The 16,147-nt window shown below is 41.8% G+C and overlaps 1 protein-coding gene across 1 annotated transcript in view; it reads left to right on the forward strand.

Annotated features, from left to right (window-relative positions):
* Window positions 1-15,130: 15,130 nt before the first annotated feature.
* Window positions 15,131-16,147, forward strand: part of LOC134685283 (ligand of Numb protein X 2-like) — a 53,471-nt gene continuing 52,454 nt past the window's right edge. Inside the window, exon 1 of the mRNA XM_063544891.1 lies at window positions 15,131-15,507. The gene's annotated coding sequence lies outside the window, so the exon portion shown is untranslated. The remainder of the gene's footprint in view (window positions 15,508-16,147) is intronic.

Raw genomic sequence — 16,147 nt, forward strand, 5'->3', positions numbered from 1 at the left:
CACGAACCCCACCAGCCTTTAGGAAGGATTGTACTAAAGGTAGACTGAGCAGCACGAACCACACCAGCCTTCAGGAATGATTGTACTAAAGGTAGACTGAGCAACACGAACCACACCAGACTTCAGGAATGATTGTAATAAAGATACTTTTGGCAGCACGAACCTCACCAGCCTTCAGGAAGGATTGTACTAAAGGAAGACTGAGCAACACGAACCACACCAGCCTTCAGGAATGATTGTACTAAAGGTAGACTGAGCAACACGAACCACACCAGCCTTCAGGAAGGATTGTAATAAAGGTAGACTGATGACACGAACCACACCGGCCTTCAGGAATGATTGTAATAAAGGTACTTTTGGCAGCACGAACCACACAAGCCTTCAGGAAGGATTGTACTAAAGATAGACTGAGCAACACGAACCACACCAGCCTTCAGGAAGGATTGTACTAAAGGTAGACTGAGCAACACGAACCACACCAGCCTTCAGGAATGATTGTACTAAAGGTAGACTGAGTAACACGAATCACACCAGCCTTCAGGAAGGATTGTAATAAAGGTAGACTGAGCAACACGAACCACACCAGCCTTCAGGAATGATTGTACTAAAGGTAGACTGAGCAACACGAACCACAACAGCCTTCAGGAAGGATTGTACTAAAGGTAGACTGAGCAACACGAACCACACCAGCCTTCAGGAATGATTGTACTAAAGGTAGACTGAGCAACACGAACCACACCAGCCTTCAGGAATGATTGTACTAAAGGTAGACTGAGCGACACGAACCTCATCAGCCTTCAGGAAGGATTGTACTAAAGGTAGACTGAGCAACACGAACCACACCAGCCTTCAGGAATGATTTTAATAAAGGTACTATTGGCAGCACGAACCACACCAGCCTTCAGGAAGGATTGTAATAAAGGTAGACTGAGTAACACGAACCCGACACCAGCCTTCAGGAAGGATTGTACTAAAGCTAGACTGAGCAACACGAACCACACCAGACTTCAGGAATGATTGTACTAAAGGTAGACTGAGCAAAACGAACCACACCAGCCTTCAGGAATGATTGTACTAAAGGTACACTTGGCAGCACGAACCACACCAGCATTCAGGAATGATTGTACTAAAGGTACACTTGGCAGCACGAACCACACCAGCCTTCAGGAATGATTGTACTAAAGGTAGACTGAGCAACACGAACCACACCAGCATTCAGGAATGATTGTAATAAAGGTACTTTTGGCAGCACGAACCACACCAGCCTTCAGGAAGGATTGTACTAAAGGTAGACTGAGCAACACGAACCACACCAGCCTTCAGGAATGATTGTACTAAAGGTAGACTGAGCGACACGAACCTCATCAGCCTTCAGGAAGGATTGTACTAAAGGTAGACTGAGCAACACGAACCACACCAGCCTTCAGGAATGATTTTAATAAAGGTACTATTGGCAGCACGAACCACACCAGCCTTCAGGAAGGATTGTAATAAAGGTAGACTGAGTAACACGAACCCGACACCAGCCTTCAGGAAGGATTGTACTAAAGCTAGACTGAGCAACACGAACCACACCAGACTTCAGGAATGATTGTACTAAAGGTAGACTGAGCAACACGAACCACACCAGTCTTCAGGAAGGATTGTACTAAAGGTAGACTGAGCAACACGAACCACACCAGCCTTCAGGAATGATTGTACTAAAGGTAGACTGAGCAACACGAACCACACCAGTCTTCAGGAAGGATTGTACTAAAGGTAGACTGAGCAACACGAACCTCATCAGCCTTCAGGAAGGATTGTACTAAAGGTAGACTGAGCAACACGAACCACACCAGCCTTCAGGAATGATTTTAATAAAGGTACTATTGGCAGCACGAACCACACCAGCCTTCAGGAAGGATTGTAATAAAGGTAGACTGAGCAACACGAACCACACCAGCCTTCAGGAATGATTTTAATAAAGGTACTATTGGCAGCACGAACCACACCAGCCTTCAGGAAGGATTGTAATAAAGGTAGACTGAGTAACACGAACCCGACACCAGCCTTCAGGAAGGATTGTACTAAAGCTAGACTGAGCAACACGAACCACACCAGACTTCAGGAATGATTGTACTAAAGGTAGACTGAGCAACACGAACCACACCAGCCTTCAGGAATGATTGTACTAAAGGTACACTTGGCAGCACGAACCACACCAGCCTTCAGGAATGATTGTACTAAAGGGAGACTGAGCAACACGAACCACACCAGCCTTCAGGAATGATTGTACTAAAGGTAGACTGAGCAACACGAACCACACCAGCCTTCAGGAAGGATCGTACTAAAGGTAGACTGAGCAACACGAACCACACCAGTCTTCAGGAAGGATTGTACTAAAGGTAGACTGAGCAACACGAACCACACCAGCCTTCAGGAATGATTGTACTAAAGGTACACTTGGCAGCACGAATCACACCAGCCTTCAGGAATGGGTGTACTAAAGGTAGACTGAGAAGCACGAACCACACCAGCTTTCAGGAATGGGTGAACTAAAGGTAGACTGAGCAGCACGAACCACACCAGCATTCAGGAATGGGTGTACTAAAGGTAGACTGAGCAGCACGAACCACACCAGCCTTTAGGAAGGATTGTACTAAAGGTAGACTGAGCGGCACGAACCACACCAGCTTTCAGGAATGGGTGTACTAAAGGTAGACTGAGTAACACGAACCACACCAGCCTTCAGGAAGGATTGTACTAAAGGTAGACTGAGCAACACGAACCACACCAGCCTACAGGAAGGATTGTACTAAAGGTCGACTGAGCAGCACGAACCACACCAGACTTCATGAATGATTGTACTAAAGGTAGACTGAGCAGCACGAACCACACCAGCTTTCAGGAATGGGTGTACTAAAGGTAGACTGAGCAGCACGAACCCCACCAGCCTTTAGGAAGGATTGTACTAAAGGTAGACTGAGCAGCACGAACCACACCAGCCTTCAGGAATGATTGTACTAAAGGTAGACTGAGCAACACGAACCACACCAGACTTCAGGAATGATTGTAATAAAGATACTTTTGGCAGCACGAACCTCACCAGCCTTCAGGAAGGATTGTACTAAAGGTAGACTGAGCAACACGAACCACACCAGCCTTCAGGAATGATTGTACTAAAGGTAGACTGAGCAACACGAACCACACCAGCCTTCAGGAAGGATTGTAATAAAGGTAGACTGATGACACGAACCACACCGGCCTTCAGGAATGATTGTAATAAAGGTACTTTTGGCAGCACGAACCACACAAGCCTTCAGGAAGGATTGTACTAAAGATAGACTGAGCAACACGAACCACACCAGCCTTCAGGAAGGATTGTACTAAAGGTAGACTGAGCAACACGAACCACACCAGCCTTCAGGAATGATTGTACTAAAGGTAGACTGAGTAACACGAATCACACCAGCCTTCAGGAAGGATTGTAATAAAGGTAGACTGAGCAACACGAACCACACCAGCCTTCAGGAATGATTGTACTAAAGGTAGACTGAGCAACACGAACCACAACAGCCTTCAGGAAGGATTGTACTAAAGGTAGACTGAGCAACACGAACCACACCAGCCTTCAGGAATGATTGTACTAAAGGTAGACTGAGCAACACGAACCACACCAGCCTTCAGGAATGATTGTACTAAAGGTAGACTGAGCGACACGAACCTCATCAGCCTTCAGGAAGGATTGTACTAAAGGTAGACTGAGCAACACGAACCACACCAGCCTTCAGGAATGATTTTAATAAAGGTACTATTGGCAGCACGAACCACACCAGCCTTCAGGAAGGATTGTAATAAAGGTAGACTGAGTAACACGAACCCGACACCAGCCTTCAGGAAGGATTGTACTAAAGCTAGACTGAGCAACACGAACCACACCAGACTTCAGGAATGATTGTACTAAAGGTAGACTGAGCAACACGAACCACACCAGCCTTCAGGAATGATTGTACTAAAGGTACACTTGGCAGCACGAACCACACCAGCATTCAGGAATGATTGTACTAAAGGTACACTTGGCAGCACGAACCACACCAGCCTTCAGGAATGATTGTACTAAAGGTAGACTGAGCAACACGAACCACACCAGCATTCAGGAATGATTGTAATAAAGGTACTTTTGGCAGCACGAACCACACCAGCCTTCAGGAAGGATTGTACTAAAGGTAGACTGAGCAACACGAACCACACCAGCCTTCAGGAAGGATTGTACTAAAGGTAGACTGAGTAACACGAACCACACCAGCCTTCAGGAAGGATTGTACTAAAGGTAGACTGAGCAACACGAACCACACCAGACTTCAGGAATGATTGTACTAAAGGTAGACTGAGCAACACGAACCACACCAGCCTTCAGGAATGATTGTACTAAAGGTAGACTTGGCAGCACGAACCACACCAGCATTCAGGAATGATTGTACTAAAGGTACACTTGGCAGCACGAACCACACCAGCCTTCAGGAATGATTGTACTAAAGGGAGACTGAGCAACACGAACCACACCAGCCTTCAGGAATGATTGTACTAAAGGTAGACTGAGCAACACGAACCACACCAGCCTTCAGGAAGGATCGTACTAAAGGTAGACTGAGCAACACGAACCACACCAGTCTTCAGGAAGGATTGTACTAAAGGTAGACTGAGCAACACGAACCACACCAGCCTTCAGGAATGATTGTACTAAAGGTAGACTGAGCAACACGAACCACACCAGCCTTCAGGAAGGATTGTACTAAAGGTACACTTGGCAGCACGAACCACACCAGCCTTCAGGAATGATTGTACTAAAGGTAGACTGAGCAACACGAACCACACCAGCCTTCAGGAATGATTGTAATAAAGGTACTTTTGGCAGCACGAACCACACCAGCCTTCAGGAAGGATTGTACTAAAGGTAGACTGAGCAACACGAACCACACCAGCCTTCAGGAAGGATTGTACTAAAGGTAGACTGAGTAACACGAACCACACCAGCCTTCAGGAAGGATTGTACTAAAGGTAGACTGAGCAACACGAACCACACCAGCCTTCAGGAAGGATTGTACGAAAGGTAGACTGAGCAACACGAACCACACCACCCTTCAGGAATGATTGTACTAAAGGTAGACTGAGCAACACGAACCACACCAGCCTTCAGGAAGGATTGTAATAAAGGTAGACTGATGACACGAACCACACCGGCCTTCAGGAATGATTGTACTTAGGGTACTTTTGGCAGCACGAACCACACCAGCCTTCAGGAAGGATTGTACTAAAGGTAGACTGAGCAACACGAATCACACCAGCCTTCAGGAATGATTGTACTAAAGGTAGACTGAGCAACACGAACCACACCAGACTTCAGGAATGATTGCACTAAAGGTAGACTGAGCAACACGAACCACACCAGCCTTCAGGAAGGATTGTACGAAAGGTAGACTGAGCAACACGAACCACACCAGCCTTCAGGAATGATTGTACTAAAGGTAGACTGAGCAACACGAACCACACCAACCTTCAGGAAGGATTGTAATAAAGGTAGACTGATGACACGAACCACACCGGCCTTCAGGAATGATTGTAATAAAGGTACTTTTGGCAGCACGAACCACACCAGCCTTCAGGAAGGATTGTACTCAAGGTAGACTGAGCAACACGAACCACACCAGCCTTCAGGAATGATTGTACTAAAGGTAGACTGAGCAACACGAACCACACCAGCCTTCAGGAATGATTGTACTAAAGGTAGACTGAGCAACACGAACCACACCAGCCTTCAGGAATGATTGTAATAAAGGTACTTTTGGCAGCACGAACCACACCAGCCTTCAGGAAGGATTGTACTAAAGGTAGACTGAGCAACACGAACCACACCAGCCTTCAGGAAGGATTGTATTAAAGGTAGACTGAGCAACACGAATCACACCAGCCTTCAGGAAGGATCGTACTAAAGGTAGACTGAGCAACACGAACCACACCAGCCTTCAGGAAGGATTGTATTAAAGGTAGACTGAGCAACACGAATCACACCAGCCTTCAGGAAGCATCGTACTAAAGGTAGACTGAGCAACACGAACCACACCAGCCTTCAGGAATGATTGTACTAAAGGTAGACTGAGTAACACGAATCACACCAGCCTTCAGGAAGGATTGTAATAAAGGTAGACTGAGCAACACGAACCACACCAGCCTTCAGGAATGATTGTACTAAAGGTAGACTGAGCAACACGAACCACAACAGCCTTCAGGAAGGATTGTACTAAAGGTAGACTGAGCAACACGAACCACACCAGCCTTCAGGAATGATTGTACTAAAGGTAGACTGAGCAACACGAACCACACCAGCCTTCAGGAATGATTGTACTAAAGGTAGACTGAGCGACACGAACCTCATCAGCCTTCAGGAAGGATTGTACTAAAGGTAGACTGAGCAACACGAACCACACCAGCCTTCAGGAATGATTTTAATAAAGGTACTATTGGCAGCACGAACCACACCAGCCTTCAGGAAGGATTGTAATAAAGGTAGACTGAGTAACACGAACCACACCAGCCTTCAGGAAGGATTGTACTAAAGCTAGACTGAGCAACACGAACCACACCAGACTTCAGGAATGATTGTACTAAAGGTAGACTGAGCAACACGAACCACACCAGCCTTCAGGAAGGATCGTACTAAAGGTAGACTGAGCAACACGAACCACACCAGTCTTCAGGAAGGATTGTACTAAAGGTAGACTGAGCAACACGAACCACACCAGCCTTCAGGAATGATTGTACTAAAGGTAGACTGAGCAACACGAACCACACCAGCCTTCAGGAAGGATTGTACTAAAGGTACACTTGGCAGCACGAACCACACCAGCCTTCAGGAATGATTGTACTAAAGGTAGACTGAGCAACACGAACCACACCAGCCTTCAGGAATGATTGTAATAAAGGTACTTTTGGCAGCACGAACCACACCAGCCTTCAGGAAGGATTGTACTAAAGGTAGACTGAGCAACACGAACCACACCAGCCTTCAGGAAGGATTGTACTAAAGGTAGACTGAGTAACACGAACCACACCAGCCTTCAGGAAGGATTGTACTAAAGGTAGACTGAGCAACACGAACCACACCAGCCTTCAGGAAGGATTGTACGAAAGGTAGACTGAGCAACACGAACCACACCACCCTTCAGGAATGATTGTACTAAAGGTAGACTGAGCAACACGAACCACACCAGCCTTCAGGAAGGATTGTAATAAAGGTAGACTGATGACACGAACCACACCGGCCTTCAGGAATGATTGTACTTAAGGTACTTTTGGCAGCACGAACCACACCAGCCTTCAGGAAGGATTGTACTAAAGGTAGACTGAGCAACACGAATCACACCAGCCTTCAGGAATGATTGTACTAAAGGTAGACTGAGCAACACGAACCACACCAGACTTCAGGAATGATTGCACTAAAGGTAGACTGAGCAACACGAACCACACCAGCCTTCAGGAAGGATTGTACGAAAGGTAGACTGAGCAACACGAACCACACCAGCCTTCAGGAATGATTGTACTAAAGGTAGACTGAGCAACACGAACCACACCAACCTTCAGGAAGGATTGTAATAAAGGTAGACTGATGACACGAACCACACCGGCCTTCAGGAATGATTGTAATAAAGGTACTTTTGGCAGCACGAACCACACCAGCCTTCAGGAAGGATTGTACTAAAGGTAGACTGAGCAACACGAACCACACCAGCCTTCAGGAATGATTGTACTAAAGGTAGACTGAGCAACACGAACCACACCAGCCTTCAGGAATGATTGTACTAAAGGTAGACTGAGCAACACGAACCACACCAGCCTTCAGGAATGATTGTAATAAAGGTACTTTTGGCAGCACGAACCACACCAGCCTTCAGGAAGGATTGTACTAAAGGTAGACTGAGCAACACGAACCACACCAGCCTTCAGGAAGGATTGTATTAAAGGTAGACTGAGCAACACGAATCACACCAGCCTTCAGGAAGGATCGTACTAAAGGTAGACTGAGCAACACGAACCACACCAGCCTTCAGGAAGGATTGTATTAAAGGTAGACTGAGCAACACGAATCACACCAGCCTTCAGGAAGCATCGTACTAAAGGTAGACTGAGCAACACGAACCACACCAGCCTTCAGGAATGATTGTACTAAAGGTAGACTGAGTAACACGAATCACACCAGCCTTCAGGAAGGATTGTAATAAAGGTAGACTGAGCAACACGAACCACACCAGCCTTCAGGAATGATTGTACTAAAGGTAGACTGAGCAACACGAACCACAACAGCCTTCAGGAAGGATTGTACTAAAGGTAGACTGAGCAACACGAACCACACCAGCCTTCAGGAATGATTGTACTAAAGGTAGACTGAGCAACACGAACCACACCAGCCTTCAGGAATGATTGTACTAAAGGTAGACTGAGCGACACGAACCTCATCAGCCTTCAGGAAGGATTGTACTAAAGGTAGACTGAGCAACACGAACCACACCAGCCTTCAGGAATGATTGTAATAAAGGTAGACTAAGCAACACGAACCACACCAGCCTTCAGGAAGGATTGTACTAAAGGTAGACTGAGCAACACGAACCACACCAGCCTTCAGGAATGATTGTACTAAAGGTACACTTGGCAGCACGAACCACACCAGCCTTCAGGAATGATTGTACTAAAGGTAGACTGAGCAACACGAACCACACCAGCCTTCAGGAATGATTGTACTAAAGGTAGACTGAGCAACACGAACCACACCAGCCTTCAGGAAGGATTGTACTAAAGGTAGACTGAGTAACACGAACCACACCAGCCTTCAGGAATGATTGTAATAAAGGTACTTTTTGCAGCACGAACCACACCAGCCTTCAGGAATGATTGTACTAAAGGTAGACTGAGCAACACGAACCACACCAGCCTTCAGGAATGATTGTAATAAAGGTACTTTTGGCAGCACGGACCACACCAGCCTTCAGGAAGGATTGTACTAAAGGTAGACTGAGCAACACGAACCACACCAGCCTTCAGGAATGATTGTACTAAAGGTAGACTGAGCAACACGAACCACACCAGCCTTCAGGAAGGATTGTATTCAAACGATCACTGAATGTACATGTATTGTATACAAATTTACAGACTTCTCAAAAAGATTACCGTAATATCAGGATGTAATTATCCCGTTTTTAAAAAGAATTCACCTGCCATAACTTCCAAACAAAATATGTGCAAAGATGAATAAGAAATACTTAAAGTTTTAATAAATGTGTGTTATAGTTCATATCAGTACCAACACATTGATTTACTCAACACGACCTTAGTACATCACTGACTGTAAAGTGTTGGGTTTGAGTAACCAGGTGGTGATAAATTCCAAAATGTAAAGCCTTTCGCACGCACCAAATTCATAATTAGTTATTTTTCACTTTGTAGTATACTGGGTCTATACCCTATAGCTGGTTGTAGACTGATTGTCCCGGTAAGTTAGCGTTAGATTGAATAAGCTACTCTTGTCAAAAAAATATTTGAATAGATTCAACTCCTCACATATAATATATACATATACATTATTGGTTTTAAAATTTCGGCAATTTCTTTTCCTATAGACGATAATTCTGAAAAGCGTGTCGGACGTATAGAACTTACGAAGTTGCTGGTCGCGCAAGTTTACAAGATACATGCATATGTTTAACTTATTTTTTCGTGTAATCTGACACTTGATAATGTTGTTGTTGAAACTCACCCTTTAAAAAATATTCTTTTAACACATACATTAATACAAATTCTTATCAACGACTCTACATGACTATATAAAAAAGAAGATGTGGTATGATTGCCAATGAGACAACTATCCACAAATGACCAGAATGACACAAATATTAACAACTATAGGTCACCGTACGGCCTACAACAATGAGCAAAGCCCATACCGCATAGTCAGCTATAAAAGGCCCCGATAAGACAATGTAAAACAATTCAAACGAGAAAACTAACGGCCTTTTTATGTAAAAAAATGTTTTCCTTCATTTGTTTCTTATAATAATTATCATGATTTCCCTTCATTTCAGTAGGCCTATACAAATTCAAAGTGCTTATGAGCACTGCCTAAAAGGTTTATAGATTTCTTTTGTTTTCATCGAACTTGAAATCAACTTGCATGTATAGTTACCTTCCTTTGATCATAATTGTATCATTGCAGTTAAACCTATGAACCTTTCACAACTTTTTTTTATCAAACCGTTTACTTTACTGGATGTTCAAATACACACCATTTCGTTAACTTTTATATCTGAGTATAACACACCAATAAATTGCATGAAATTAATATTGCCAGGGTATTTTCCCAAAAATGGTCACTTCACTGCTATGTGTTATTACTTTAACATTGTTTATATCAAATATATACTGAGTGCCAATGAAAACGCAACACTTGGTTTTTCAAAAATAAAATTTATATTAGAAATGATAATCTTTCAAAATAAATTGTTCTTGAAAATTAACAATTCTAACAATAGATCGATATCAAACAAAAATGTTTCATTGTCATCTTTCAGACGCTATAGGTAAACGAAACATCCAATGTCGAATCATCAACTCACAGTCCTAACAAAACATGGTACAACCCCGTTGTGCAGCGCAATCTCGACAGCGCCGTGGAATTAATCACCCCGGACGTTTAATGTGATCTCGAGGAATGTTGTTCCACTTGTCCCGCATATCAAACTCAAGCTGACTTTATGATATTCGTGGTGTTTTTCGGCATCGTCTAAACCATGTCCAATCTTATGCAAAATTTGCTCGATCGGACCAAAATCGGGCGAAACACATGACTTTTGCCCAAGATGGGTGCCAAATGTCTATGTAACCACCACTGACGGTTTTTGGTACACAATGAATGATTTTTGGTCTACAGAATTCGATATTTACGGCTTAACGGCCGTTTAGATCTCACTAAGGAAAGACTTTGGTGCTCTTTAACAATTTCTGGGCAAATTGTGCTTTACTGAAATTGCTCCAAAGGATCTACCGTGACCACCATTGACCTCTCGTGACCTTTGTACGCACATGAGAGTCAATATCGAATATGTTTAAGACCAAATGTATCGGTCTGGCTGAGCGTTTCTTGCTTTTTGTACCCCGGGATGTCGGTTATCATTAAATGATCCATTTTGGTTGAATTTGTGGATGATTTGGGTTATTGTAGAGGCTACAACTTCAGTGATCTTCAGTCTTCTCGTAATTGTATGCAATGAAACGCATTATTGGATCATGCCCAAAACTGCATGTCGGTGGTTGTCAGAAAGTCCTGACATTTACTCAGATGTTTATTGCAGTTTCCTTACAATAAGGGCGGGAAAATTCATGGCATTAGCCAAGCTTTAAATGACAAAATCGTGAAAATGGTGCGTTTGTTGAAAAGCGGTGAACTTGGTTTATGTCCGTTCAAAATAACCCTTACTTCGCATTTGTTCCAAAAATCATTCAACCGTAAAGCTGTCGTCAATTGTCTAAAAAGTCATTTTAAACCAACTATACAAAGTTCTAATATAAATAAAATAAAAATTATAAGATTTTTTGGAAAAACAAAAGTGTTGCGTTTTCATTGGCACTCAGTATAGTAATAAACCGGGGAAGAAATCAAAATTTTGCGAGCCACTTAACGGAACTATATATATAGAACTAAAATACAAATACAAAAAATGTAGCAATAAGTAAACTGTAAATTGATATTATAAATGAGCACGTATATGTATACGAATGAATAAATCAGCAGGTATATTGAATAACTTGCAATTCCATATACAGTCTCTTTTTTCAATCGAAAGACTGTACAGAAATGGGAAAAATACTTATTTCAGGAGCCTGTAATTCAGTGGTTGTCGTTTGTTTATGTGTTACATATTTTTTTTTTCGTTAATTTTTGTTATATAAATAAGGCCGTTAGTTTTCTCGTTTAAATTGTTTTACATTGTCTTATCGGGGCCTTTTATAGCTGACTATATGCGGTATGGGCTTTGCTCCGGCATTGTTGAAGGCCGTACGATGACCTATGATTGTTAATGTTTGTGTCATTTTTGTTTTTTGTGGATAGTTGTCTCATTGGCAATCATACCACATCTTCTTTTTTATATTGCTTTTACGGAGTTGTTCCTTTTAAACCATCTGGACGGGTTATCGTGAAGGTTGACATGATGCTTTTTGTCGGTTTTATTATTGAATATATGTATTTGTTTCTGTTGTTCACCTTAATTGTAAAAATAGTATTGATTTGACTACAGGGCTGGTGATATCCTTGGGAAATAAATCTCAACCACCAGCAGTGGCATCGACCGAGTGGTTGTGAATGAACTCATCATAGATACCAGGATTGAAATTTGGTATTTACGCCAGATGCGCGTTTCGTATGTCTTGCATTTCATTTCATAAAAACGTCATCCTTCATACACCAAAGAACAATTTGTTATCATAGAAATATATATAAAACGAAGAAATCACGGTGGGTATACTTTAAAATCTCTTTAGATGATACATTTCAATACACAATTTCTACCTATAAATTTTATTCATTTATTTCTATGAAGACTCCGTGTTGAAAATCCGGTACTTTGACCTATAATAGTTTACATTATATAAATTGTGACTTGGACGAGATAGGTGTCTCATTGGCACTCATATACCGCATATTCTTAAAAATCTATTTTTTTTTATTCTCGTTATGAATGTCATTGAAATATGTGCCAATTGAAAACAATTAATGACCATTCTAAATTTTCGTTCAAAGGTGAGATTGGAATTTAATTGTATCAATTAGTCAGCCCTTATTCTATGATCAATATATTAAACTTAGTATCCTTGGATATGTGGTATAATTGCCAAAAGGACAGATATCCACCAAAATTCAAATGAAGTGGGTGTAAGCAAATATAAGCAACCTTAATTTGGCCTTCAGCAATGATAAAACTCGTAAACCAATAAAGTTTGAAAATATTTCTATAGCATTTTTAAGCATATTTGTCGATATTAATTTAACATTATATGAATGTATTTAGTGGTGAGAGTACATATGTTCGCCTTAAATATATATATTTTGTATAACTGACCTTTTTCAATACGTTATGATGTTGATCCATAATGATCATCAAGCTACAAGATTTCGGAAAGTTTTTCTGGTAAAGAGTTTCTCTTTAACCTATATCTATACCGTTTGAAAAGAAAAAGTCATTCCATTCGTTCGTTCATTCATTTGTTGATTGATTGATTGATTCGTTCTTTCGTTCATTCGTTCGTTCGTTCCTTCCTTCCTTCCTTCATTCATTCATTCACATTCACATTCACACTCATTCATTCATTCATTCGTTCGTTCGTTCGTTCGTTCGTTCGTTCGTTCGTTCGATCGTTCGTTCGTTCGTTCGTTCGGTCGATCGGTCGATCGGTCGGTCGGTCGGTCGGTCGTCGTCGTTCGTTCGTTCGTTCGTTCGTTCGTTCGTTCGTTCGTTCGTTCCGTCCGTCCGTCCATCCATCCATCCATCCATCCATCCATCCATCCATCCATCCATCCATCCATCCATCCATCCATCCATCCATCCATCCATCCATCCATCCATCCATCCATCCATCCATCCATCCATCCATCCATCCATCCATCCATCCATCCATCCATCCATCCATCCATCCATCCATCCATCCATCCATCCATCCATCCATCCATCCATCCATCCATCCATCCATCCATCCATCCATCCATCCATCCATCCATCCATCCATCCATCCATCCATCCATCCATCCATCCATCCATCCATCCATCCATCCATCCATCCATCCATCCATCCATCCATCCATCCATCCATCCATCCATCCATCCATCCATCCATCCATCCATCCATCCATCCATCCATCCATCCATCCATCCATCCATCCATCCATCCATCCATCCATCCATCCATCCATCCATCCATCCATCCATCCATCCATCCATCCATCCATCCATCCATCCATCCATCCATCCATCCATCCATCCATCCATCCATCCATCCATCCATCCATCCATCCATCCATCCATCCATCCATCCATCCATCCATCCATCCATCCATCCATCCATCCATCCATCCATCCATCCATCCATCCATCCATCCATCCATCCATCCATCCATCCATCCATCCATCCATCCATCCATCCATCCATCCATCCATCCATCCATCCATCCATCCATCCATCCATCCATCCATCCATCCATCCATCCATCCATCCATCCATCCATCCATCCATCCATCCATCCATCCATCCATCCATCCATCCATCCATCCATCCATCCATCCATCCATCCATCCATCCATCCATCCATCCATCCATCCATCCATCCATCCATCCATCCATCCATCCATCCATCCATCCATCCATGCATTCATTCATTCATGCATTCATTCATTCATGCATGCATGCATGCATTCATTCATTCATTCTAACATTCGTTCGTCAGTTCGTTCGTTCGTTCGTTTGTTCGATCCGGCATTTTTTCTCCATTCATTCAGTCATATGAATTGATTGAATGATTGACCGATTGATAGATTGATTGATTGATTGATTGTTTGATTGATTGATTTCTGCATTTTTATTTTGTTCTTGAACGTCAGTTTTAGCATTAAATATTTACAAATGGAAGTTTGCTATTTCTTTAATTGGTTAGTTGATTGATTAATTTGCTTATTGATTGATTGCTTGATCTGAGTCTGCATTTTTTATTTTGTTCTTGAACGTCAGTGTTAGCTTTAATAATTTACATTTGGAAGTTTACTTTTTATTCAATTGGTGATCATTGGTAAATTGATTCTTTGATTAATGTGATTGATTGATTGATTGATTGATTGGTTGATTAAGTGCATGATTGGTCACTCTGTGGGTCAGACACACGGCGTTCATTCAATCAACTGTCTATCATACTATATATTTCATTGTGTATCTATATTTAACTGTAAGTTAAATTATTTTATTTCATTTATTTCGTATTCATCTTTTCCGGATTAATACGTGTTTTCATTAATTGACTCTAAACTTAGTAACACCAACAACTGGTTCCCTGTCACAAATTGCATTTTTATCGCAGAGTAAAAACCAGGCACCGAAAAATCATATTTTTGTTTATTATTAATTTGTGCTGAATACAAAGCTTGAAGTCGTACAGTTGAAATTACTTTATATTACCGCTTCAAACAGTGATTAATGCTTTTTTTTCACCCTCCAGTTTTAACAAATAGAACAGTTTTGTTGAGAAAAAAAAACCAAGCTCGGCTCTCTCTAGATCTTCTCAGTACATAGAGTGAAAACCTTCGGAAGTTTGTTTATTCTGGAAGCATATTGCATGAATCACCAAAAATAGATTTCACATCAAAAGACAACAATAATATACACACAAAAGCCACGCCTAATTTTCATATCTAATGGAGAAGATGTATTATTTTTATTCAGGTATATGTTATGTCTGCTTATTGTTAAAAGTTGCTATGATTATATATATATAAGATAAGATAAGATATTTTATTTTCCAATTATAAAATACAAACTGGTCTCAAAAGAAATTTATTCCAATTGGTACATGTTTTAGTCCAAATAATTATTACTCTTGGTCTCATTGGGTGGTTCCGATCCCGGATCCCGCTTACTGTTTTGTCAGATTCCCGTATCCTGCTTACACTATGTACGTAAACAATTCTCATTTTTTTGGTCATTTTCTGGGTCCCCCAAGACCTCATTTCCTGTTTTCACGCCACAATACTTTGACTTTCGCGTGTCACACTTACAATAAATCGGCAAACCTGCGTTTCGCTTCAACCCCAATGAGACCCACTTGCAAGGCTATTATATTTTTTTACTTTGATGCTGTCGATGTAACGCATCAAAGAAAAAAAAATAATAGCCTTTTAACATGTTCAAGACGTCATAATTATTTGGACTAGTACATTTTTATGATTAATTCTTGCTTGTTTAACATCCAGTAACAAATGACACCTCAAATCAAACAATGCTTCCAAGATTTTATCAGGACCTGATACACAACTCCAAATTAATTTGCTAGTCCTTGAAACTATCAAAGTACCATTGAACCATG

The sequence above is a fragment of the Mytilus trossulus genome, chromosome 9 (genome assembly GCF_036588685.1).
Source record: "Mytilus trossulus isolate FHL-02 chromosome 9, PNRI_Mtr1.1.1.hap1, whole genome shotgun sequence".
NCBI classification, from domain to species: Eukaryota; Metazoa; Mollusca; class Bivalvia; order Mytilida; family Mytilidae; genus Mytilus; species Mytilus trossulus.